Raw genomic sequence first — 24,276 nt, 5'->3', positions numbered from 1 at the left:
CTGCAACTGGTAGGGCCTAGTTGTATGACTAATTCTCCCCCAATTTACCCATTTAGTTTGCTTGAGAACAAAACTATGTATCAGGCAAAAGGCCAAGATGGGCCCTCTCTGTGAACCAACAAGACCACGCTTGATTAATCCCCAAGGCACTGGTCTCAACATCACATTTTCAAACCAACCAGACTCCTCAGTCAAAGATACTTTAAGCAAAGATAATAATTAGGTAGTCGATATTATCATAAAATTAAATTTTGAATGAGAGCAAATGTAGTCTTCCATCTTCAGATCCAATCATACATTTGTTAAAAGTAAAGATATGCAAATCACTGCTAATAGGTTGGCAAAATTTCCCCAAGAGAGAATCACACTTCAGATAAATCGCCATTCATAATTTTTTTATTTCATAATCAAGTAGCGATCCTTGAGAACCTCTCTTTCCCTTCTGACTACTCTGATTAAGTATTTTCAATAGAAGCTGATCAGAAAATACTTTTTCTCAGACTATTTTTTTTTCCTGCACCTCTCCTAGCAGTAGAGAAAAATTAGCAAGAAAAATGAATTCAGAATCCACCCCATTCCCATTTACTAAATGGTGTAGATGTGTATATCCCATTGCCTTTAACACCTGAGAATTAGGAAGAAAAAGAGTTCACGGAAACAAACTGAGCAATCTAAAATCTGGCTAAAGGACAAATTCTATCTTTAAAATTGAATACAGTTTCTATCAACTCTAGGAATTCAGTTCATATTTCTTTAATGCAAAAAGTGAAAGAACAAGGTTACATACAGCATGAAGAGACAAAACAGTGAAACATCAACAAAGCAACTAAATTAGATACCTCACCTGTCACAGAGAAAATCAATAAGGCTCAATGAATTTATATTGTACACAGACTTACTTATGGAAAAACTGTGAAATATAATGTCTTTAGCTTTCTGTGTACTAAACATATTCTGCTCCATTGGCTGGAAAAAAACTTTAAGAAGATGGCCTCTGGGTAGAGGGCAAATAGGACTCAAGCTATACTTTAAGAGAGAAGCAAAACAAGACGGGAGAAAAGCAGCTGGGGAGGGAAGGTTTATATGCCACTTATGTAAAAATCATACACATTGGCTTTTTACTGGGAAAGGAATGTAACAAGCAACACTAAGAATGAAATAGGTGGAATCACCTTGGCAAGAAACAAAACAGCAAGAGGATTAAGTAGCCCTGAGAGTGGTTTACACCCCCAAACAAGAAAACAGTGAGACAAACTCAGGTAGGAAAAAGACAAAACCCCAACCGCCTCTCTTACTCTGAGAGAGACAGAGTAAGACACACCACCACCAACAAAGAAGTCTCAACCTAGAATTCAGGTGCTCTGGTACTCTCCCTCCCTCCCTCCCTCCCTCCCTCCCTCCCCTTCTCTCTCTCTCATACTCTCAGAGCAAAGGGACAACATATTTTACAACATTAACAGAAAACCAAGAAGAAAACAGCTATGCCTGGTTGGTCAGCTCTGCCCACAGAGGCTTCCTACAAACTCCATGGAACCTCTTTTGACCACATCTTCATTTCCCAGAGTGAACCACAGAATTTGTCCCATTTTGTCTGACAAGAGAGGGATTCATGGCCACTGTGGTAAAGCAAAGGCACAATCCTGCAAAATGGCTACATTTAAGGAGTCCACAGAATCTCAACAGGCTCCTAAGTAATCTCCTTACCTCCCACATGACCCTCTATCCTTTCTAAAAATATACTTTTCTAAAATGTAGACCATGATACTACTCAATTCAAAACCTTTCATGACTAGACATCGAAAAAGTCCAAATTCTATGACCCACCATTCAAAGACATTGAGAATCTATCCTGATTCTTTTCCAACTTCATCTTGTTCTATGATAGTATCCTTCACCTTCCCTCTTTTTGCCTTTACTTGTGCTACTCCTTCAGCCCAGTATTTCTTTCCATCCTCTCTACCGCATAACTACTGCATTCTAACACCAGCTCAAGATATCACCTCCTATTGTGCGAAGTCATAGGCAATCTCCCTTAGCTACATCTCATTCTGTGCCACACCAGAGCTCTGGTTATATCCATTTTGGACACAGATTATATTCTGAATCACAGCCATTTATTTACATATTCATCTTCCCTACCTCCATACCACAGGGTTCGGTGGGCGGGGGGGGGGGAGTTACATTATCTTTTTTTAAATTGTGGTAAAGTACACATGGTATAAAATTTACTGTCTTAACCATTTTTAAGTATACAGTTCAAGTGATAAGTATATTCACATTGTTCTGTCACCAATCTCCACAACTCTTCATCTTGCAAAACTGAAATTCTTTACCCAGTAAGCAACACCTCCTCCAATTCCCTCCCATCCCCAGCCCCTGGCACCCAACTTTCTACTCTGTGTCTATAAATTTGACTATTCTAGGGACCTCATATAAATGGAATCATATAGGATTTGTCTTCTCATGACTGACTTATTTTGGTTACCATAATGTCCTCAAGGTTCATCCATCTGCAGCATGTATCAGAATTTCCTGCCTCTTTAAGAGTGAATAAAATTCCATTCTATGCATATACCACATTTTGTTTATTCATTCATCTGCCCATGGATACTTGGGTTGCTCCCACCTTCTGGCTATTATGAATAGTGCTGCTATGAACATGGGTCTTCTAGATCTTGCTTTAAATTCTTTAGGGCATATACCCCGAAGTGGAATTGTTGGATCATATGGAAACATTATTTTCATTTTTTTGAGGAACTGCCTTCCAAAGCACCTGCAGCATTTTACATTCTCATTAAGAGTGCACAAGTTTTCCAATTTCTCCACATCCTCACCAACACTTGTTAATTTCTATGTTTTTTAATAATAGCCATCCTAATAAGTGTGCATTTCCCTAATGATTAGTGATTTTGAGCTTCTCATGTGCTTATCAGCCATTTATATATCTTCTTTGAAGAAATGTTTCTTCAGGTCCTTTGCTCAATTTTTAATTGGACTGTTTGTGCTTATTGTTGTGTTGTAAGAATTTTTATATACTCTGGATATTAACCCCTTATCAGATATATGAACCAGAGCTCTTTTTTAATTCACTTTTCTATTCCCTAATTTTTCAGAGTTGGCTACAAGTATTACAGAAATATATATTGAGATGAGGATGTTTCTTCCTTTTTTTGGTTATTTTTTTGGATGGGGTCGGTGGGTATAATACAAAATTCAGGATATCCAAAAAGGGGTATAGAGTGGAAAATGAAACTCCTTCCCATCCCTGTTATCCAGCCACCATGTTTCAACCCCCAGAGGCATTTTCCATTTTCTTTTAATTCCCTCCAGAGATACTCTGTGCATATACAAGAAAATACATATCTTAATTTAGTCTCCTCCAAAATAATAACCTACTAATACCCACTGTTCTGTACCTTGCCTTTTTGACTTAATAATTATTCCATTTCATTGTATATAAATTGCTTTATTCTTTTTAACAATTACTAAATATTTCACTACATGTACCATAATTAATTTATCCAGTCCCCTAAGGATGAGCACTTGTTTCCAATTGCTGCCAAGAAAATCCTTAAATATACATTATTTCACACAAGTACAAGATTTGTGGGTTAAATTCTGGTAGGGGGATCAAATGATATGTGTATTTTAAGTTTTGATAACTATTTCTAAACTGGTCTCAACGAAAACTACAAAAATTCCTACATCCATTAGCAATAATGACATTGCCTATTTCCCCATACCTTCAGTAACACCTTATGTGCTCAAAATTTGTTTCTTTACCAATTTGATAGGTTAAAAAATGAGTATTCACTGAAGTTTTATTTTTCACTTCTCTTTTATGAATTGCCTTTCATATCCTTTCATATCCTTGTCCATTTTTCTGATTGTTGGTCTTTTTCCCACTGAGTTGTTGGTATTTTCAATATATTTATGAATATGAATACGGTATGATTTTCCAATTATATGAATTAATATATTTATGAAATTAGCCCTTTTCCTATGATATGAGTTGCAAATCATCCTAGTTTGCCTTTTTTTAAAAAAAATAAATTTATTTATTTCTGGCTGTGTTGGGTCTTAGTTTCTGTGCGAGGGCTTTCTGTAGTTGCGGTGAGCAGGGGCCGCTCTTCATCGCGGTGCGCGGGCCTCTCACTATCGTGGCCTCTCTTGTTGCGGAGCACAGGCTCCAGACACGCAGGCTCAGTAGTTGTGGCTCACGGGCCCAGTTGCTCCGCAGCATGTGGGACCTTCCCAGACCGGGGCTCGAACCCGTGTCCCCTGCATTGGCAGGCAGACTCTCAACCACTGCGCCACCAGGGAAGCACTCCCTTTGCTTTTTGATATAGTTTTTTTAAATTTGTTTTTGGCAGTGCAGAATTTTAATATAGACAAGTTTTACTATTCTTCTCTTTTATGGTTTCTGAGCATTTCTTACTTTCTATTCCCACAATTATCATAGTGAAAATCCTCACTACCTTGTAAGTAAATTACAGCTTCCCAACTGGTCTACTTTTCATTACTCCCTCTACGTTCCAACTGATCCTATACACTTGTCAGATTAATCCTCTTAAAATACTGTACATTAGTAGAGACACAAAAAGCTGAGATTACAATATAATAAAGATGTCAACTCTCCTGACAGGAAATGACTATTACAGTTTTGTCTTGTAGTAATTAAGCTCTCTCGAGCATTCTCAAACTCAGAAGTGTAAAGTTTTCTATAATTTTAATTCATTAGAATGTCACTGACCACAGGTCTAAGTATTATAAAAGAGAGGGACATTTTGATTGAAAACTAGGATTATATTCAATACACCAACTGCCTCAGGATTTCAACTTCACAGGACTATTTTTATGCTCTCCCCCCAGAATCCTTCTACCAAACTCTACCCTGCCCTAGTGGCTTCAACCACACAGAGGCTGGTCATAAGAGTTTTAGAATCCAGGTTTTTCTCACCATAAAGAGGAAATAATGTGTCTCTGACTCTATACAGAATGTGACACTATAATTCATGCTTTTGGAAGGAGGACTAACATTTCAAGCTGACAGCTAGGTAATAAATATGATTAGGAGCCAAGCACGCAAGCAGAGTATCCCCAAATGTATACCTTTCATAAGAAGACACAAGCAGGCTTAATCAGTAAGACAAATTCAGATTAAAAAATGCAGTCCCCCCCCCACCGCCCCCAGGCACAGCTAAATAAGCATCTTTTCAGCAGTACTACCTTCTTAACCCCAAATCATTATTTCCCTTGAGGACTCTTCTACAAAACTAAAAAAAAGAAAAAAAAAATTTAAGTTGGAGACAGTAACCAAATATGACTCATTAACCAAATAATTTTTCACATTTCTTTGTAATGAGTTATAATTTACATAGGTTTCAAATAAACAGCTTACATATCCAGTCCTCAAAATTAACCAATGAAGTACTTTTTAATCTCCATTTTCCCCAAAGGAAAATGAAATTCAGAGACCAAAATTCATGTTCACATAGCTGATAGTAGAGCTAGCACTTGAATAAAAGTCTTCATAACCCCATTCCATATTTTTGTCACTACACATCATCACTTTAACGTCTAGAAATTTACATTTCATGCCTATTTTTAATTTCAAAATAAAAGTTTTAATAAAATGTTTAGAGTATTGACATCATGCAGCCATATACACCAGATATGCCTCAAACTATTAATCTTCTAATGTGTTTTCATAACCCATTTGTTCAGATTATAGTACTTCTGTTACCCGTAAAAAAGACTCATTAAAAATACAAGCTATTAGTTTATAAAGTGCTTCAAACTACTCTTAGATAATAACAACACTGAATTGTTAATATTTAACAAACCAAATAATAGTTATTTAGTATCTTAATCTGACACTAATAAAACTCTTATTAAAAGTAACTATTAAACAAATAAGCTCTTGGAAAAATACCAAAATGCTTAGTAAATAATCTGTTACCACAGGCAAACTAAAAATTCAGGCATACATATATGTGTGTGTGTGTATGTGTGTGTGTGTATATATATTCCAAGTACATGATATTCTGGAAAAGGCAAAACTATGCAGACAGTAAAAAGATTTGTGGTTGCCAAGCGTTAGGAAAGAGGGATGAATGGGTAGAACACAATGGATCTCTAGGGCAGTGAAACTACTCTGTATGATACTATAATGGTGAATCCATGACATTACACATTTGTCCAAGCCCATAGAACGCACACACCAAGAGTGAACCCTAGGGGCTTCCCTGGTGGCACAATGGTTGAGAATCTGCCTGCCAATGCAAAGGACACGGGTTCGAGCCCTGGTCTGGGAGGATCCCACATGCCGCGGAGCAACTAGGCCCGTGAGCCACAACTACTGAGCCTGTGCATCTTAAGCCTGTGCTCTGCAACAAGAGAGGCCGCAAGAGCACGAGGCCCGCGCACTGCAACGAAGAGTGGCCCCCGCTTGCCGCAACTAGAGAAAGCCCTTGCACAGAAACGAAGACCCAACACAGCCAAAAACTGTAAAAATAAATAAATTTAAATTATTTTTTTTAAAAGATTGAACCCTAATGTAAACTATGAGCATTAGGCATAATGATGTGTCGATGTAGGTTTATCAATTGTAATAAATGTACCATTCTGGGAAGTAATGTTGATAATGGGAGAGGCTCTGCATGTGTAGGGGTGGACAGCATGTGGGAAATCTCCGTACCTTCCACTCAATTTTGCTGTAAATCTAAAACTACTCCAAAAAATAGAGTATATTTTAAAAATTAAGGTAAATTATCTGTGCCAACTCTAATCTGTTCAATCACTGCTTCAGAGGTCCACTTTCACCTGTTTAGGAAAGAACACCCTTGGCCATCAACCCTAACCTTCAGAGATATTCTGCCTTACACATCCACTGCTCCTCCCAATCCTGCTCTGGCTCTCGTAGCCTGCTCAGCATCTAACATGACATCGGTAGACTAAGTCCAAAGACACGGAGAAAATTAAGTATAGACAACAGATGGAGAAGGCAGGTAGTGGCTAAGAAGGTAAAGAATTCCGAAATAGGGAAATCTGCAGAAAAATCCACAAGAGAGCACAGAAAGGAGAAAACAATCCTGAGATGTGCTGAACTTACTGGTCTACATAATGCAAAAATCATATGAAATTAAATTGTCCTAAAATACAAAACATGATATTACAAGCATTTCCCGTCTTTAAAAAATGTCTTTGCTGAACATGATTCCAAAACTAGACCTCAATAATGTGTTTACAATGTGTCCTCCAGCCACAAGAAAGATGATTTTTCAAAAGTTGACCATAAATGCTATAAACATTTTTCAACAGAAAGATATATATCGGTCTTCCCTGGTGGCGCAGTGGTTGAGAGTCCGCCTGCCGATGCAGGGGACACGGGTTCGTGCCCCGGTCCAGGAAGATTCCACGTGCCGCGGAGCGGCTGGGCCCGTGAGCCACGGCCGCTGGGCCTGCGCGTCCAGAGCCTGTGCTCCGCGACGGGAGAGGCCACAACAGTGAGAGGCCCGCGTACCGAAAAAAAAAAAAAAAAAAAAAAAATATATATATATATATATATATATAAAAGTGTGTGTGTGCCAAAGTGCCATTACAAAGACCTAGCTCTCAGAATAAACTTTTGGATGAAATTGCAAAATTTTAATTTTTATGCTATATTACATGGAAGAAAGACGTACATTTTTATCTTCTAGGTATTCTTAATCTCAGACGTCACAAACACGCTGTGAGTTACCAAACTGAGCAGGAGTTCACTGAGATCTTGAAACAGTCACACAGAATGACGGGGGGGGGGGGGGGGGGTGCTTGTTTGCTCTGTTCATGAATGAGGAGGCCAGGCTAAGCACTGGCAGACCCAAACACCTGAGTCATTTGGGAGAGGCTAAGGACTCCAGTGGCAAAACAGGGACCCGTAAGACAGGCTTAAGAATGGTTCTGGCAGGAGTCACCACCATCACCACCACCACCACCTGAGCAAAAATCAACCTTCTATATCTAAAGTTTCAGGGGAGGCACAAAGGCTGGAGTTTCACCAGCGATGCAACTCAGTTCAGCAAATACCAAGTAAGCACCAACAAAGTACCCAGTGCTAGGGTAAAGGCGCTGGGGGACACTGAAGAGAACTTGGTCTCTTGGTATGGCACTCTGGGGAAGCCTGAGTGAGAACAGCCCCGTGGAAAGCCACTCCTGGAGAGGAACCAACTTGCCAGCACCGACTTGCCAGCCACTATGGAAGTGAATCTTTTAGCCCCAGGCACACCTTCCACTAACTGCACCTCCACCTGGTGTCTGTTGACAACCTCACGAGACCCTGAGCCAGAACCACCTGAATTGCAGAGCCATAGCAACCATGAGATAATAAATGAGTACTGTTGTTTTCAGCCACTAAGTTTTCGATATGGTACAAAGCAACAGAGAACGAATGCATCCAGATTTTACATAAAAGGCTCAGAGAGGCTAACTTACCTACTACCACATAGGAGTGAGCACTTAATCCACATCGGGAACCCAGTCTCTAGGCTTTAGATTCAGTTTCCTTGTCATTAAATGACATCACTTCTCAAGTAAAATAAGTTATAATACCATAAGAATGATCACTTCTATGTGATTACACAACCGGCACTAACACACCAGGCTTTCCACAGCACAGAGATACAGCACATGTCCCCGCACACTTAACAGACATGATGAGACCTGCGATATAATTGAATTTGTGACTCTTCATGGTACTTTTTAGGGTTTTTACTATCTTCTGAAAGAATTCTGGGTTTTTTTAGGTGTACAGATTTTTAAAATAAAAACCTAACATATTTATAGCATGTTAATACTAAACAATTACATTATTGACATTGAGGATATTTACACACTTGACAATCTTAATCACAATAAACATTTGTGTAATTTTAAACAGAATTAATATGTCACACCAAGGAAAATTCCACTGCTCATTGTTTCTTTAAGGATTTGCTTTAAGTCTTCAACTTTTAGCATTACACAAACATAGTAAAATATATTATCAAAATGCTCATGATGGTGAAATCTTAAGTCCCCATCTGTAAAATGGTTACTATCTTGCAGGACAAGGTGGCTGGTTCTTAGCCTGTCTACTCCTAGAGAAAGTCAATGGAACATTTCACTGTTACAACCACATCTGCATGTAACTGTAACTTAACTAAGGACACATTGTTATTAAAAGGAATTGCAAGAATTCAACCTACAATTTTTTAGCTCCAAACCTGACACTTTTCTTCTGTACCATGTTTTAGCCAGTAGTTCTCTAGTCTGAATGCCTAGGGCACTTTGAAAATTACCCATACCTGGACATCATCCCCCAGAAATTCTGATTTAATTGCTTTGGTCTGTTTTAGCCACCTAATATATAATAAACCAGTGGTGGTAAATTCACAGAAAGTTTATGCCACAAAGGGAGAAACTGTGGATACCCCTACATGTTAGCTAAAACATCCTTATCCCCTAAGACAAAGATACCTTGCAATAAACGAAGCAGAACAAGAAGGAAAAGGAGATGGGAAACTCAAACCCATTCTGCTGCTTTCAGGGAGCCACCAAGGAATATTGTATTCCCCTGATTCCTCTCCCTGAACCCCATCACCCCACAACTTAACTCCACTGCAAGCTTCAACTCAAGCATCACCTCCTCCATGAAGCCTTCAGGACCACACAAAATAAAGAAGCCCATTTCTCTGCATCCATCTTACCCTGAACTCTACCTCTAAATAGCACATACTGCACAAGGCATTTATTTACACATCCATTTCTCTTACTGGCCTGAGGGCTCCTTACCGGTAGGGTCCCTATATTATTCATCCTTCCCATCTTATATATCTTTGTATCCAGAGCCTTGAAGATAGATAGTAGATATTAAACAGTATTTGCTGAATTGTATGGGTTTTTTTTTTTTATGTTTGGTATGGTTATTTCCCCCTTGGCCTCCTAGTAGACACTCTTCTGAAATTTTTCAACTTCTCATAAAAGAAAGGGGACTCCCCCTCCCCCCACAACTGGATTAGGTTAGAGAATAATGTATGCAAAAAGGCCAGACATGTTGAGAGCAAGACAGCAGTGGAACCCTAGGCCAAGAATGAATAGGATAAATGGGGTAAAATGAGATACCCGAAGGTAAGATCAGGTATGAATTTTTTTTAAGGGAGAGATTAGGCAAACAAAGGGACAACTTGATTTTCATTCACAAGAAGGTGAGACAAAGAACACTGATTACAGGCAACCATATTTTCGTATTTTCGACAGAGCTTTTAAAATTCTGAACTGAAGACCAATGAAGCCAGAAGCTCTGAGAAAGAACCCAGGCCTATCTACTCTAGCCTCACTCCCTCCCCTCCTGTTTACCCCTTCGCCCAGGGCAGTTCACTCTGCCCGGAACCTGAAAAGTTGTACTTTCTCTTTTCTCCCAGCCTCTCTGGTCACTCTCCTTCAGCATCCTTACATCTTCCTTTTTCTTGGTTTGTCCCTAAAATGTCAATATCCTCTAGGGCTTACTTTCAGCCTTTTTCTCTTCTCTTTCGATGCAGTTCCTCTGAGCACTTTTATCCTTACCCATGCCTCAACCACTCTCCATGTGGCAAGCACTCAGAAATCTGTATCTCCAGCCTCCCCAGCTCTTGTGATGCTCCAAGACCGTATCAACTGCCCCCTAGATGCCTCCAACTCACCAATGACATGCCCCACAAGCACGTTAAACACAACGTGTCCGAATCTGAACTATCACCTTCCCCCTCAGAACTGCTTCCTCTTCTTTGCCCTCCCACCACCCAGAAACCTGGCAGTCATTCTAGTCAGCCTCACTCTCCCATTCCCTTTACATTCAAACAGTCGCAAAGACCAGCCAGCTCTGCCTCCTGCTAGATATTCTGCTAAACATTCTCACTTCTGAGCACCCCTACTACTTCTGCCTTTGTCTGTGTTCTCAACCTCCTATCATCCACGCTAATTGCACTGTCTACTCCGGCCCCCAATCTTACCCCATCCCCACCCCACTGTACCCCAATCTACTCAGCACACTGCTTTCACGGTGATCTTTCAGGTCATTCGTATTGCTTCAGTGGCTCACTACAACACATGGGATGGGAAATGCGCCCTGAATGAGCTTTCTACTTTCATCTCCTTTCACTCCTGACTTTGCCCTTCACACTCTAATATAATGACCTACCTACAGTTCCCAGAACACACTATGCTCTCCTAATACCACACGACTATTCATGTAATTAGCTCCACCTGGAAATGCTCTGTGCTGCTTGTCACCCTGCCCAATCCTACTCAGCTGTCAAGACTCGGCTCAAACACAACCACGGCTAAAGTCCTTCTCTGGCACTCCTGTCAGGGATCAAGAGCTTCTGCTAGGCTTGTTTTGCATGTGTAGGCATCTCCATTAGAGCACATAGCACACAATATTTGAACTGTTGGTCAAGATGGCCGCTGTCCTATAGACTGTAAGCTCCTTGGTCAAGGAAAGTGACTTTTCAACTTTCTATCCTCAGCACTAGTTCAATGCACACAGCATACAGAAAATTTTAAAAAGGAATTAATGTATTAACTGTAGGCCAATGAAAGGAAAAAAGATCAACTGGACTTTAAGTACAGGAAAAAAATCCAGATCTCAAGGAAGTACAGACATCTATTATTAATTCCCACCCATTAAAAAAAATACAAATATATGGTTACTAACGTAGTACAAAGGTGTCAAAGAAAAATTCTGTCATTGGACTAAGCAGGCAATAAGGAGCTAAGAGTCTCCAATGGAGCAGCTGACAAAAGATTAGCACAGGGCTTCCCTGGTGGCGCAGTGGTTGACAGTCCACCTGCCGATCCAGGGGACACGGGTTCGTGCCCCGGTCCGGGAAGATCCCACATGCCGCGGAGTGGCTGGGCCCGTGAGCCATGGCCGCTGAGCCTGCGCGTCCGGAGCCTGTGCTCCACAACACAACGGGAGAGGCCACAGCAGTGAGAGGCCCGCGTACATGAAAAAAAAAAAGATTAGCAGAAAGGTCAGAGATAAAGGTGGTTCTTTCTCCGAGTCAAGTAATTCAACCTGAGTCCATGGACTGAGCAAAAGACTGGCACCTTCCTCTCTCAGTTCACCACTCTTCCCCTTTGTCATGATTCTCCATACCCCTTTCCCAGTCCCACTACCAAGTCCCAGCTTCAGTGGGTAATTCCCTTCAGCTGGAGTCACAAGCTTGGGACACAAGAGAGGGGAAGTCTTTGTTCTCGTGGCCAGGACCTAGAGGAAAGAAAATGAAACTGCTATCTACTGAGAACCTATTTTGTACCAGACATTGTGCTACTTTAAGAACAGTCATTGGGATTTCCCTGCAGTCCAGCGGTTAAGACTCCATGCTTCCACAGCAGGGGGTGCAGGTTCTATCCCTGGTCTGGGAACTAAGATCCCGCATTTCCGAGGTGCGGCCAAAAAAAAAAAAAAACACACTCCCTAAATCTCACAGTAGTCATTTATAATTAGTACCCCATTTTACAGATGGGAAATTTGTGTCCAAGGTCACACAGCAATGACACAGCTGGCCCAAGAACCCAGGAATATTTCTCCAGAGTATTTCTACACCCCTGACCACCTCAAAATGGAGAGATGTGGTCCAGCCGTTCTAGGCTGCAACTCAGAACACATTATTCTCCAAAACTCTATTATAAGTGTTGCTTACAGTCTATAGTATCACTAATACACAAAGGCACACAATGAGTTAGCAAAGCTTTGGGGTCCTGGCCTGGAAATCTAAATGCTATTTGTTATTTTATTCCTATAAGTACACTGTTCAACATGACAAACAAAAGTGGTCTTGAAAATTTATTTGGGGAATACAAGGAGTTCTTAAGTGAGGCTTTTCCTTAAGAATATTTTCTTCCACAAAAAATCACCAAGGATAGAAACTATTTCACCTTGTTAACTTGTAAGAACCATGACACTAGAAGACACCTGTGGGAAATATGCTTATCTGACCAGGTGCTCATTTACAGTATGCTGTCAATTGAATAAAACATCATACTAAATCCTACAGACCACAGCTTATGAGAGACATGCCACAAACTACAGCAGTACAGCTGATATGCCTGTAATCTACTGACAAAATTTAGTCTTTAGCAAAGTGAAACCAGATGTCTGGTGTGAAATCAGATGTCTGTGGACTTGTCTTTCTTGGCTTCCAGAGCAGTATTAGCTACACTAAATACACAGCTTAGCTGTATATTAAACCCACGACTTGGCAAAATCATGACAGTTTGGACATGAAGCATCAGAATTTTTATTGTAATTCTTATAAACCAAAGACATTTCTGAAATAAAAATCCTAACTTTAAACACTCAGCTAAATGTGGTATATGTCTTTCTCACTGTGGGAACAGTGTCAGAGCTTTTTAAACACATTATGGAAACCCTTCCCCTTCATTTTTCAAGCTGACACTCTTTCCGTAGGGCTGTGGAATGATCTGATAGAGGGAATCAGGTGTCAGTCCTTGTCCCAGAAATTCTAGGATCAGATTGAACAGGTGATCACCTGTGAAAATGCAAATACCCAGGAAGCTTAGCACCTTTAGGAAAGTACTAGATTGCTTTCCACAATCACAAGCAAGATCAAAAGAAAGTGGGTGACCCGATAGAGAAACAGGGAGGGAAGTTAATAGTATCTGTGTGCCAGGCACTGTTTTTACACCTTCTTTTTAATATACCCATTGTTCTGTTTTTTAGGGGCAAAGAAGTTTTAACTGGCCTACAGTCGCAGAGCTAATATAATAAGAGCCAGGGGCTTCCCTGGTGGCGCAGTGGTTGAGATTCCACCGGCCGATGCAGGGGACGCGGGTTCGTAACCCGGTCCGGGAGGATCCCACATGCTGCGGAGAGGCTGGGCCCGTGAGCCATGGCCGCTGAGCCTGCGCGTCCGGAGCCTGTGCTCCACAACGGGAGAGGCCACAACAGTGAGAGGCCCCCGTACCGCAAAAAAATAAAAAAAAAAAAAAAATAAGAGCCAGGATTCACATCCATGTCTGAAAGACTATAAAAGGTATGCTACTTCCACACAGGATTTGGAGTGGAACAAAGAGCAGTGGTAAATAGCCAAGAATATGGAGGTAAAAGGCAGAAACCTACCATTTTTACCCAGCAGTGGTCGTCTGAGACTGATTTCAGATGAGACTCACATTCTACCTTTTACATATAACCTTGCAAAATTTAATTTTAAGTAACTTTTTTTTTACCTTATATAACTTTTGTAACCAAAAAAAGACAACTTGTTTCACTTCTATTTAAAAAAAAAAAAAAAAAAAGGAGGTTATGGGAATTCCCTGGCAGTCCAGTGGTTAGGACTCAGCACTTCCGCTGCCAGGGGCCTGGGGTTCAATCCCTGGTCAGCGAACTAAGACTCCGCAAGCCACTCGGCACGGTCAAAAAAAAAAACTGCGATTGACATATACACGCTATTATATATAAAACAGATAACTAATAAGGACCTACTGTATAGCACAGGGAACTCTTCTCAATACTCTGTAATGACCTATATGGGAAAAGAATCTAAAAAAAAGGATATATGTATAACTGATTCACTTTGCTGTACAGCAAAAATTAACACAACATTTTAAATCAACTATACTCCAATAAAAATTAAATTAAAAAATAAACTTAAAAATTAAAACAAAAAAAAAATGAGGTTAAATGTAAAGAAACCCACACAAGTGCACAGCCTACTTTAGCATTTATTTTCCTAAGTGCATCATTCTTAACATTGTCCATGCTTTCTAATCTTAGGTCATTTTTCTGGAACAATTCAAAAAATTATCCTCATCTAATTATTATGCTGGTTCAATACATTTATTACACTGGAAAATGGCTATAACTTTACTACAGGACACAAATCACCATGGTCAGTCACCCTTGAACGTTTATTTCTGAAAGTATCAGTAAGGCAGGAAAATAACACTGTTCTCCCACACCACTGCAACCACTATCAGCAGTACAGTGAAGGTCTCCTACATTAACACTGAACTATTCAGAAAAAACACAGAAAACCGGTAAAAGGCCTGCCCCCAAATGGCCATCTCCAAGTCTCCTCATTCCCACCATCCTACTCACATCAAAGTGCTCAGCACTTTGGTATAAGTATATATATCTATCTATCGAATCAATAAATGAACCTATCACCAATAAACAACTATTTCCTGTTTTTTTCAGAAAGTAAGTTATGTGGCCATCTGCCAGTTGAGCACACACAAATAAGAAGGCAGGTTCAGGACACAGGCAGCCAATGTCAAGATGCCACGGAGGGGAGGGCAAGTCTAGTTTTCCTGTGTAAGTATCCAAGAATGTGATTTACAAAATCCTTGCCTGTGGCTTACCTGAATTTTAACTAATTCAAAATATTTCTTTATATGGGACACAGAGGATGCATAAGGTGTTTCCAAACTTCTGAGAGCAGCTGTGTCTCATTTCACTAATACTAGGGGAGGAGAGATCATGGAAAAGTTCCAGAGAAGAACGGTTAAAAGAGCCCACACTGATAAATCACATCAAACATTCGAAGACTTCAATATGCTGTTTGGCAACGTTTCAGAAGTGAAGAGAATGCTGGTGAGGAGGTATCGAAGTGAAAGTCAAGAAGAAAAGGCCCAGTCTGGTCATTTCTCCCTCCCAAAATACCTTTCTCTATGAGCTTAAGAGAAGATCCCAAAAGAACTTCAACACTTGTAACATTGTTATTAACTTTATGCTTTGGAGTCCTAAAGGAATTTTACAGGAGTCCCATTTTAAAATGTAAAGATCCTTGGAGGGGTTCCTGTTCATTATCAAGAAGAGCAATGATGCTTTAATTTCACAGTCTCAGAGATTAGTCCAAGTTAGCTAAGAGAAGGGGGCCTGAGACAGACAACTACAAGACAGACAACTACCGAGAGGTGAAGGGTAATGACAGTTTTCTGCCAGATCAAGTGACTAAAAGGGACCTATGCCAGCTGTCAAAGTCCCAGCCAACTTACAGACTCCGAAACACCTGAAAAAAAAAAAAAAAAAAACTCTTCGACTTGGAGCCTGTGACCCTTGAAGGTGGGCCTTAGGTTCCTGCTGAAAACGTACAATTTGGCCCCAAGACCCAAGGACAGTTCTGGATCTAGTCCTTCTCTCTCTGGCTCGCTCTCTTTCAGGATAAAGTCCTAGCTCCTTCCACCCCTAACCATTCCTTACTTACCCTTTCTCCCGTTCCTCCTCGGTGAGAAGGGGTAAGTGGTTACTTTGTGCCCTCGCCCAATTTGGCCAAAACCCTAAAAGTAAAAATGACAGAGACAAACACGTGTTTTAAAACCCTGACATTCAAGCTTCAGGAACTCCCACCACTCGCCCAAGGTGTCCAGACAGAAGGCAGCGCGTCTCCACAGCGCTCCCTCTCGGCCAGGACTTGGGCCGGAATTGTCCCCTCTGGTGGGGGGCACGAAGAGAGGGCGCGACCTGGGGGCGCCTGGCCAGCGGGGAGGAGCGGGTCGGCTCCGGGCCTGGCGTCCCAGTCTCTTGGCTCCGGGTTCCGACCCGCGTTGGCGGAAGGAAGAGGGGAGGTCCGGGGTTGGCCGCCCCGCGGGGCCTCAGATAAACACGCGCACGCACACATGCTCCCGATCACCGCAGGACTCGCGGCCAAGCAGCCCTCCGCCTCCCAGCAACGCTCGTCCCCTCTGGGGCTAACTCCGGGGTAAGGGTCCCAAGCCCTGGGGGCCACCAAGGGTCGGCAGCGGCACCCCGCCTGCCCACCCCAGCCAACCTCACAGCCCCCTACCTGCCCCCAAACCCCCGCCCTCCGCACCCGCTGCGCAGCTCAGCCCAAGAGAAGTCCCCGCGTGGGTTCCGCCCTCCGCCGGCGGCAAGCTCCGCCCCCACCCCCGGAGAGCGGGAGCTTCGCGAAGCTCCGCCCCCAGCGGTAAAGCTGTACTTCCGAACGCCTGCGCGGGTTAGGCCCAAAACCCGGCCTGGATCTAAAACGGATCAAAAACAACGCTCGCTGAGCAGGCAATTACTGAGCACTTGCCCTGAGCTCTGTGCTGTACTAACGCCTGAGAGAGGGCAACAAAGAGTTGAAAATCTGTGAGACTGTGACTACATGCTCTCCCCTTGTTTTACAGATGAGGAAACCGAGACCCCAGCAGTTGTTTTGAGTGAACAGCTACAGTAGCAAGCTGCCTTATTGGGGCTCCCCCTCTGGACTCGTCCTTTCGTCGTTTTTCTACTAAAGTGAGCATGGGAAAACTATTTGATGTTGCAGCTTCTTAACAAGCCAGAAGGAATAACCCAGAACAAGTGGTTTACTTTGGAGAAACTGGAATTTCATACCTAAGCTTTTGCATTCAAATAACACAAACTCTTAACTGGGTTATTAAAACCTTCGAAGAAAGTGAAACCTACAACTACTTTTTTTTTTTTTTAACCCTCCACCAATTATATCCTTGATTCTGTCTGTCTTTATCGTCCTTCTGGATACTGACAAACTATTCTGTGCAAATCATTCAATACAAATCTAAGTACCAGACACTCTGGTACTTTGGGTTCAAAACTAATTCTAAGGTTTTAAAAACCTAGTCAGAGACTTAAACGGTCCTGATAACTAGAACTATTAGTCTCCTGAGGAGAATAAAATTGCTCACCTGTGAAGGGGTTGTGTAGCAGTTTTGTAGTTTTTCTTATTTGTCACTGAAATAATTACTGTAAGGTAAGCTCTTCTCTGCTAGTGCTTAAGGACTTAATTCCAAGAACACTTAGCTTGGAAGACCACCCTCATGGAATAGCAGTGGGGACCGATTTGTAAATTGGACTGGGATCTATTGACACTAATAATTAATATTAAAAATTAATTAGGTGGTCCCAAATTAAATAGATGGAGTTCCTGGCCACCAGGAGCTGACTGTGTGGAATGGAATGTATGTGGAAAAACAACAAAGACAGGTATGTGTAATTTTTATTATAAAGGAATGTAAATAAACATACAAAGAGTTGCTGAGTCTGACCAGACTTTGTCACTAAGATTCATGAAATGTACTTAGGAAGCTGAGGTAATCTGAAAAGCGTACAGTACTCTATATGACTCCAACTATCTGACACTCTGGAAAAGGCAAAACAATGGAGACAGTAAAAAGAACTGTGGTTGACAAGGGTTATGCTGGAAGAAGGGAAGAATAGGCAGAGCACAAAGAATATTTAGGGCAGTGAAAATATTCTGTATGATACTGTCAGGGTGATGCATGTCCTCGTACATTTGTCAAACCCCATGGAATGGATAACACCAAGAGTGAAACTTGATGTAAACTATAGACTCTGGGTGATAATGATGTGTCAGTGTGGGTTCATCAGTTGTAACAAATGTACCACTTTGATGCTGGGATGTTGATAGTTGGGGAGGCTCTGCAAGTGTGGGGTCTCTGTACTTTCTCCTCAGTTTTGCTGTGAACCTAAAACTGCTCTTTAAAAAAAAAAAAAGTCTTCTAAAGAAAAAGAAGCTGGGGTAAAACCTCAGAACATCCCATATTCTTCAAATTCATCAGTTAAATTATAAACTGAATATTTGGCTTTATGTGTGGAGTTGAAACAAAATGAGTTGTTTCCTTAGATGAGAGCAGCATTCTGTTTGGCATTTATGTCATCAGGAAGAAAATGAATCATATATTCCTAAGGTACAAAATTGAACTGTGGTTAGAGATCATGTCTAATGCTCAAGGAGATATTTAAACAAAGTTAACTTGAAATAAAGTTTATAAATTCTATGAATACATTTATATTTTGAATCTATTCCTATTCATACATACTTACAATTAATAAGCAAATAGTGCAAGATATCATAGAATAAAGGTTTTCAAAATTCTTGGTCTCAAGATCTCTTTACATTCTTAAAAATGATTGAGGACTTTAAAGAGCTTTTGTTTATGTGGGTTATATATGTCGATATTTACTTTATTAAAAATTAAAACATGGGGCTTCCCTGGTGGCGCAGTGGTTGAGAATCCGCCTGCCGATGCAGGAGACACGGGTTCGTGCCCTGGTCCGGGAAGATCCCACATGCCGCGGAGCAACTAAGCCCGTGAGCCATGGCCGCTAGGCCTGCGCCTCCGGAGCCTGTGCTCCGCAACGGGAGAGGCCACAACAGTGAGAGGCCCGCATACCACAAAAAAAAAAAAAAAAAAATTAAAACAAAAAATTTAGATGTATGTTTATTAACTCATTTTTAAATAATAAACTCATTTCATGTTTACTATAAAGAACATTTTTTTGAATAATGAATAGATTTTTTTTAAAATTAGTGAGAAAATTGGCCTTTTTCACATTTTTTGCAAATCTCTTTACTCTCTGGCTTAAGAGAGAGTGTTGGAAGCTCACATTCTGCTTCTGCATTCACTCTTTTGTGATATGTTGTTATAGCTAAGATATTATGAGGAAAACTGGCCCTCATTCAAATCATGGTTGAAAAAAGGAGGACCTTGCAAATCCCCTAAAAGGGTCTCAGAAACCCCCAGGGGTCCTCACATCTCACTTTGAGAATTGCTGCCAAATAACATTTTGCATTTCATTTATTTGAATATCATGCATTCCCACATCAGAGTTTGCTAACACCTGAAATTATAGCCCTTCACTTATTCCAAGCTAAAACTCAAACTTGACAGCTCATGTCAAACCCATCACATTTCTGAAAGTTTTTTCAAGGCTTTTACTGTAGCAACTCTGATTAAATTGATATTCTTTTTGAATACATATAAAAACATTTAAGATTTCATTTATATCCCTCATTTCAAACATTTTTGGGAAATTTTGAATGTAAATTGTACCATCTGGAAAAATGAAACATTGGTATATGGTTATTAACCAATTTTAGGTCTACTTATAATGAATGATGTACATCTCCTTTTACATAAGTAATTTAAAAGTCAGCTTAAAATAAAAATAAAACAGGCAATTACAGTTTTGTTTATTACCTAAATAAATACTAGGTTCTAAAGTTATTGCCTTGGAATAAAACTTTACATGTATAAGCTTTCATTTTTACTACAAATGAAATAATTTAAGTCATGCATTTTGGATTTTTAAATACAATTTCCAACTAAAAGAAACCAGGGCCACTCAGAGGAATGTCTGATTTCAGGTCTGGGGCAGGATATATATAAGACAAGTGTGGGATATCTTGTGACACAAAACAAGGAATCCATTCACAATAAATAAGCGTGTCAAAAGGTAACAGAAACCAAAATCAAAGGATCTCTTTGGTCAAAGATGGGACAATCAAAAAAAGTAATAAATATAGTTATTTGAAACATACTGAATATATAAAAATCCATGAATTCTTAATGATGCTCCAGAGGAGGGAGACAAAAATCAACTAAAACAAAACAATTCACTGGACACTACTGCAAGTAACTAGGGCACACACCCCTTATTCTAAAATTGTCAATTGTGGGGCTTCCCTGGTGACACAGTGGTTAAGAATCCACCTGCCAATGCAGGGGACACAGGTTCGAGCCCTGGTCCGGGAAGATCCCACATGCCGTGGAGCAACTAAGCCCGTGTGCCACAACTACCAAGCCTGCACTGCAGAGCCCACGAGCCACAACTACTGAGCCCACGAGCCACAACTACTGAACCTTCATGCCACAACTACTGAAGCCTGTGCACCTAGAGCTCGTGCTCCACAACAAGAGAAGCCACCACAATGAGAAGCCAGCACACTGCAAGGAAGAGTAGCCCCTGCTCGCCGCAACTAGAGAAAGCCTGCACGCAGCAACAAAGACCCAATACAGCCAAAAATAAACAAATAAAAAATAAATTAATTTTAAATATTAAAATAAAATAAAATTGTTATTTGAAAGAAAAGAATTAGAACTTACACTACCTTTCCTGATTTAACTGTATTTCAGAAAGCCAAATCATTGTTGAGGGTAAGTTGTTTTTTATAATATAGAAAGAAATACCAGAATTGGAAAACTGCCATTTAGCAATCCTTTGTGAAATAAATGATTCAAGCAACAATCATCAATGGATTAAACTATTAAATGGAAGGTCAATAAGGTACTTTACAATGGAGATCAGGGTGTCACTACCTCAGCCTAATACTAATACTCTTAAGTATCACTACAAAAGGGACTCCATTGTGTGCTTCCTGATCTAATGCCCTCTGAAGCACTCAGCACACCTATGAAGTGTTCTTCCCTAAACAAAACAAAACAGTCTAATCAAGCCTTAGAACTGACTTCCCACTTAAAGTCTTACAGGAAACATGAGGATTAGAGGAACAACTTAAATACACCACAAAGAAGGTAACAGATAAAGTCTAGAATGTGACACACTCTATAAAACAACTGACACTATTTCTACAGCAAGTTAATAACAGGGCAAAAAAGAGAGAGAGGTGAGGAAGAGCTCTGAATTAAAGAGATATAGCAGCAAAATGAAAGGTGTGACCTTGTTTAGTTTCAACTGTTGTGATTCAAACATCACAACAGTTAAAAAAACATTAAGACATGCATGGACATTTGAGTATGGACTGGTATTAGACAATGCCAAAGAAATATTGATATTTTATTGGGTGTAATAATGGCATTGTGGTTATGTTGGAAAATGTCCATTTTCTTTGGGGAAACATTCTGAAGTGTGTTGAAGTTAAATGACATACTATCTGGCATTTGCTTTAAGATATTTTAACCAGTAGGATTCATCCCTGGGATGGTTCAACATATGCAGATCAATCAATATGATACATCATATTAATAGAATGAAAGAAAAGAATCATGATCATCTCAATAAAAAGAGAAAAAGCATTTGACAGACTTCAACATCTATTCATGGTAAAAAATAATCTTAACAGATTAGGCATAGAAGGAATATATTTCAACATAATAAAAGGCCATATATGACAAGCCCACAGCTAACATCATACTCAATGGTGAAAGGTTGGAAGCTTTTCCTCTAAGATCAGGAATGACGAGATTGCCCACTCTCAGCATAGTACTGAAGTCCTAGCATAGTACTGAAGTCCTAGCTAGTGAAGTCAGGAAGAAAAAGAAACAATAGGCATCAGAATTGGAAAGGAAGAAGTAAAATTTTCTCTATTTGCAGATGACATGATTTTATATATGGAAAATCCTAAAGATTCAATCAAAAAACTGTTAAAACTAGTCAACGAATTCAGTAAAGCTGCAGGGCACAAAATTAACATGCAAAAATCAGTAGTGTTCCTATACACTATAAATTTTGAAATCCTGAGAAAGAACACCAAAGCAGGAGACATCATACTTCCTGATTCCAAGCTATATTATAGTCATTAAAACAATATGGAACAGACAAATAGACCCAGGGAACAGAATCAAGAGCCCAGAAATAAACCCAAGCACACATGATCAACTAGTATTTGACAAAAGGGCCAAGAATACTCAATGGAGAAAAGACAGTCTCTTCAATAAATAATGCTGGGAAAATTGGATAGTCACATGTAAAAGAATAAAATTTGACCACTATCTTACACCATTCACAAAAATTAACTTGAAACAGATTAAAGACTTAAATGTAAGATGTAAAACCGTGAAACTCCTAGAAGAAAACATAGGACAAATGCTCTTTGACATAGGTCTTGGTAATGATATTTTGGAAATCACTCCTAAAGTATAAGAAACAAAATCAAAAATAGACAAATAGGACTACAATAAACTAAAAAGCTTCTTCACTGCAAAAGAAATCACCAAAAACCAAGTCCTTAGATCCATGAAGGAAGGAAACAGTTACCTGGAGGACACTGGCCTGCCTCACATTTTCCTGTTTTTTAATTTGCTTTTGATTGACAATTCTGACATATCTGAAGGAATTGCTTAGATATTCTTATGAATTAGCCAGATAATAATTACAAACCACAAATCCATAATAACTACTTATGGTGGAAAAAATTCAAAATAAAACTGCACACAGTAAAAATTTGTTACAAGGGAAAATAAACAAGATCCATATCTTGTTGGTAACTCTGAAAGCTAAAAACACTGAACTGTAGGTTTAGTAGGAATAATCAGTACAAAATGATGACGCAATGGCTAAAACTGCACATGATTAAAATGTATAATTGACAAATTCTGTTTTCCTTCATCTGAGCATATCTTTATTTCCCCCTCATTCCTGAAGGATTATTTTAACCAGATATAGAATTGACAATTCTTATCTCTCAGTATTTGAAAAATGTGGTGCCACTTCCTTCTGGCCTCCATTGTTGCCAGATGAGAAATCTGCTCTCATTCAAATTGTTGTTCTTCTATAAGTAGTGTGTTGTTTCTGGCTGCTCTCCAGACGTTTTTATTTGTCGTTAGTTTTCAGAAGCATTGGGATATTTTGGCATGGATTTCTTTTCTTTTCTTTTTCTTTTTTTTTTTCCTACTTAGGGTTTGTTCAACCTCTTAAATTATACCTTTCACCAAATTTTGGAAGTTATTAACTATTATTTCTTCAAATATTCTCTAAATCTCACATTCTTTCTCCTCTCCTTCTGGAACTCCACTGACACAAATGTTAGCTCTTTTGTTATTGCCCATAGGTTCCTGAGATTCTGTCCATTTTTTTGCCCCAGTTGCTTTTCTCTCTGTTGTTCAGGTTGGGTAAATTCTATTGATCTGTCCTCAAGTTCACCAATCCAATCCACAGTCATCTCCAATCTATAGTTGAACCCATCTAACAAGTTTTTTATTTTGTTTTAATTTTTTTAGTTCTATAATTTTCACTTGGTTCTTTTCTTATATAACATTTATTTCTTTGCTGAGATTTTTTTCATTTGTGTCAAGATAATTTATAGTTGTTAATTGAATCATTTTTATAATGGCTGCTTTAAAATCCGTGTCACATCATTCCAACATCTAATTCATCTTGGGTTTGACATCTGTTGATTTTCTTTTCTCATTCAAGTTGTGATTTTCCTAGTTTTTGGTATGATGGGTGATGTTCAATTATATCTTGGATATTGTGGCTATTATAGGACTCTGAATCCCACTTAATCTTCTTTTTTAAACAGACAGTCCCCCCTGTTGAAGTATAGCAGGAAGCCAGGGGATTTTGTATGTTTAGCCTCCCACTGGACTCCACCAACATCACCCAGGCAAAAGTGGAGCACTCATTCACACTGCCCTAATGTCATGGCTGAGTCTGACACCTTCACCGTAGAAGTAAGGCACTCACTCACACCATCTAGATACCTCTTAAAGGGGGTGCCACCAGGGAGCTGGGAAACAGACACCTTATTG

The 24,276-nt window shown here is 39.9% G+C and overlaps 1 protein-coding gene across 3 annotated transcripts in view; it reads right to left on the bottom strand.

Annotated features, from left to right (window-relative positions):
• IMMP2L (inner mitochondrial membrane peptidase subunit 2) overlaps nucleotides 1–16,912 on the bottom strand; it is a 915,024-nt gene extending 898,112 nt beyond the window's left edge. The window contains exons 1-2 of one of the 3 annotated variants that reach the window (XM_067042322.1): nucleotides 16,836–16,912; nucleotides 16,230–16,302 (exon numbers count right to left, since the gene is read on the bottom strand). The gene's annotated coding sequence lies outside the window, so the exon portion shown is untranslated. Of the gene's footprint in view, nucleotides 1–16,229; nucleotides 16,303–16,639; nucleotides 16,661–16,835 lie in introns of those variants that run through there. The other 2 variants (XM_067042324.1, XM_067042323.1) reach the window with 2 other exon arrangements.
• Between the last annotated feature and the right edge of the window lie 7,364 nt (nucleotides 16,913–24,276).

This window comes from Kogia breviceps, chromosome 9 (assembly GCF_026419965.1).
Source record: "Kogia breviceps isolate mKogBre1 chromosome 9, mKogBre1 haplotype 1, whole genome shotgun sequence".
Classification (NCBI taxonomy): domain Eukaryota; kingdom Metazoa; phylum Chordata; class Mammalia; order Artiodactyla; family Physeteridae; genus Kogia; species Kogia breviceps.
Note: the sequence above shows the minus strand (reverse complement) of the source record. Positions and strands in the feature narration are given on the sequence as shown.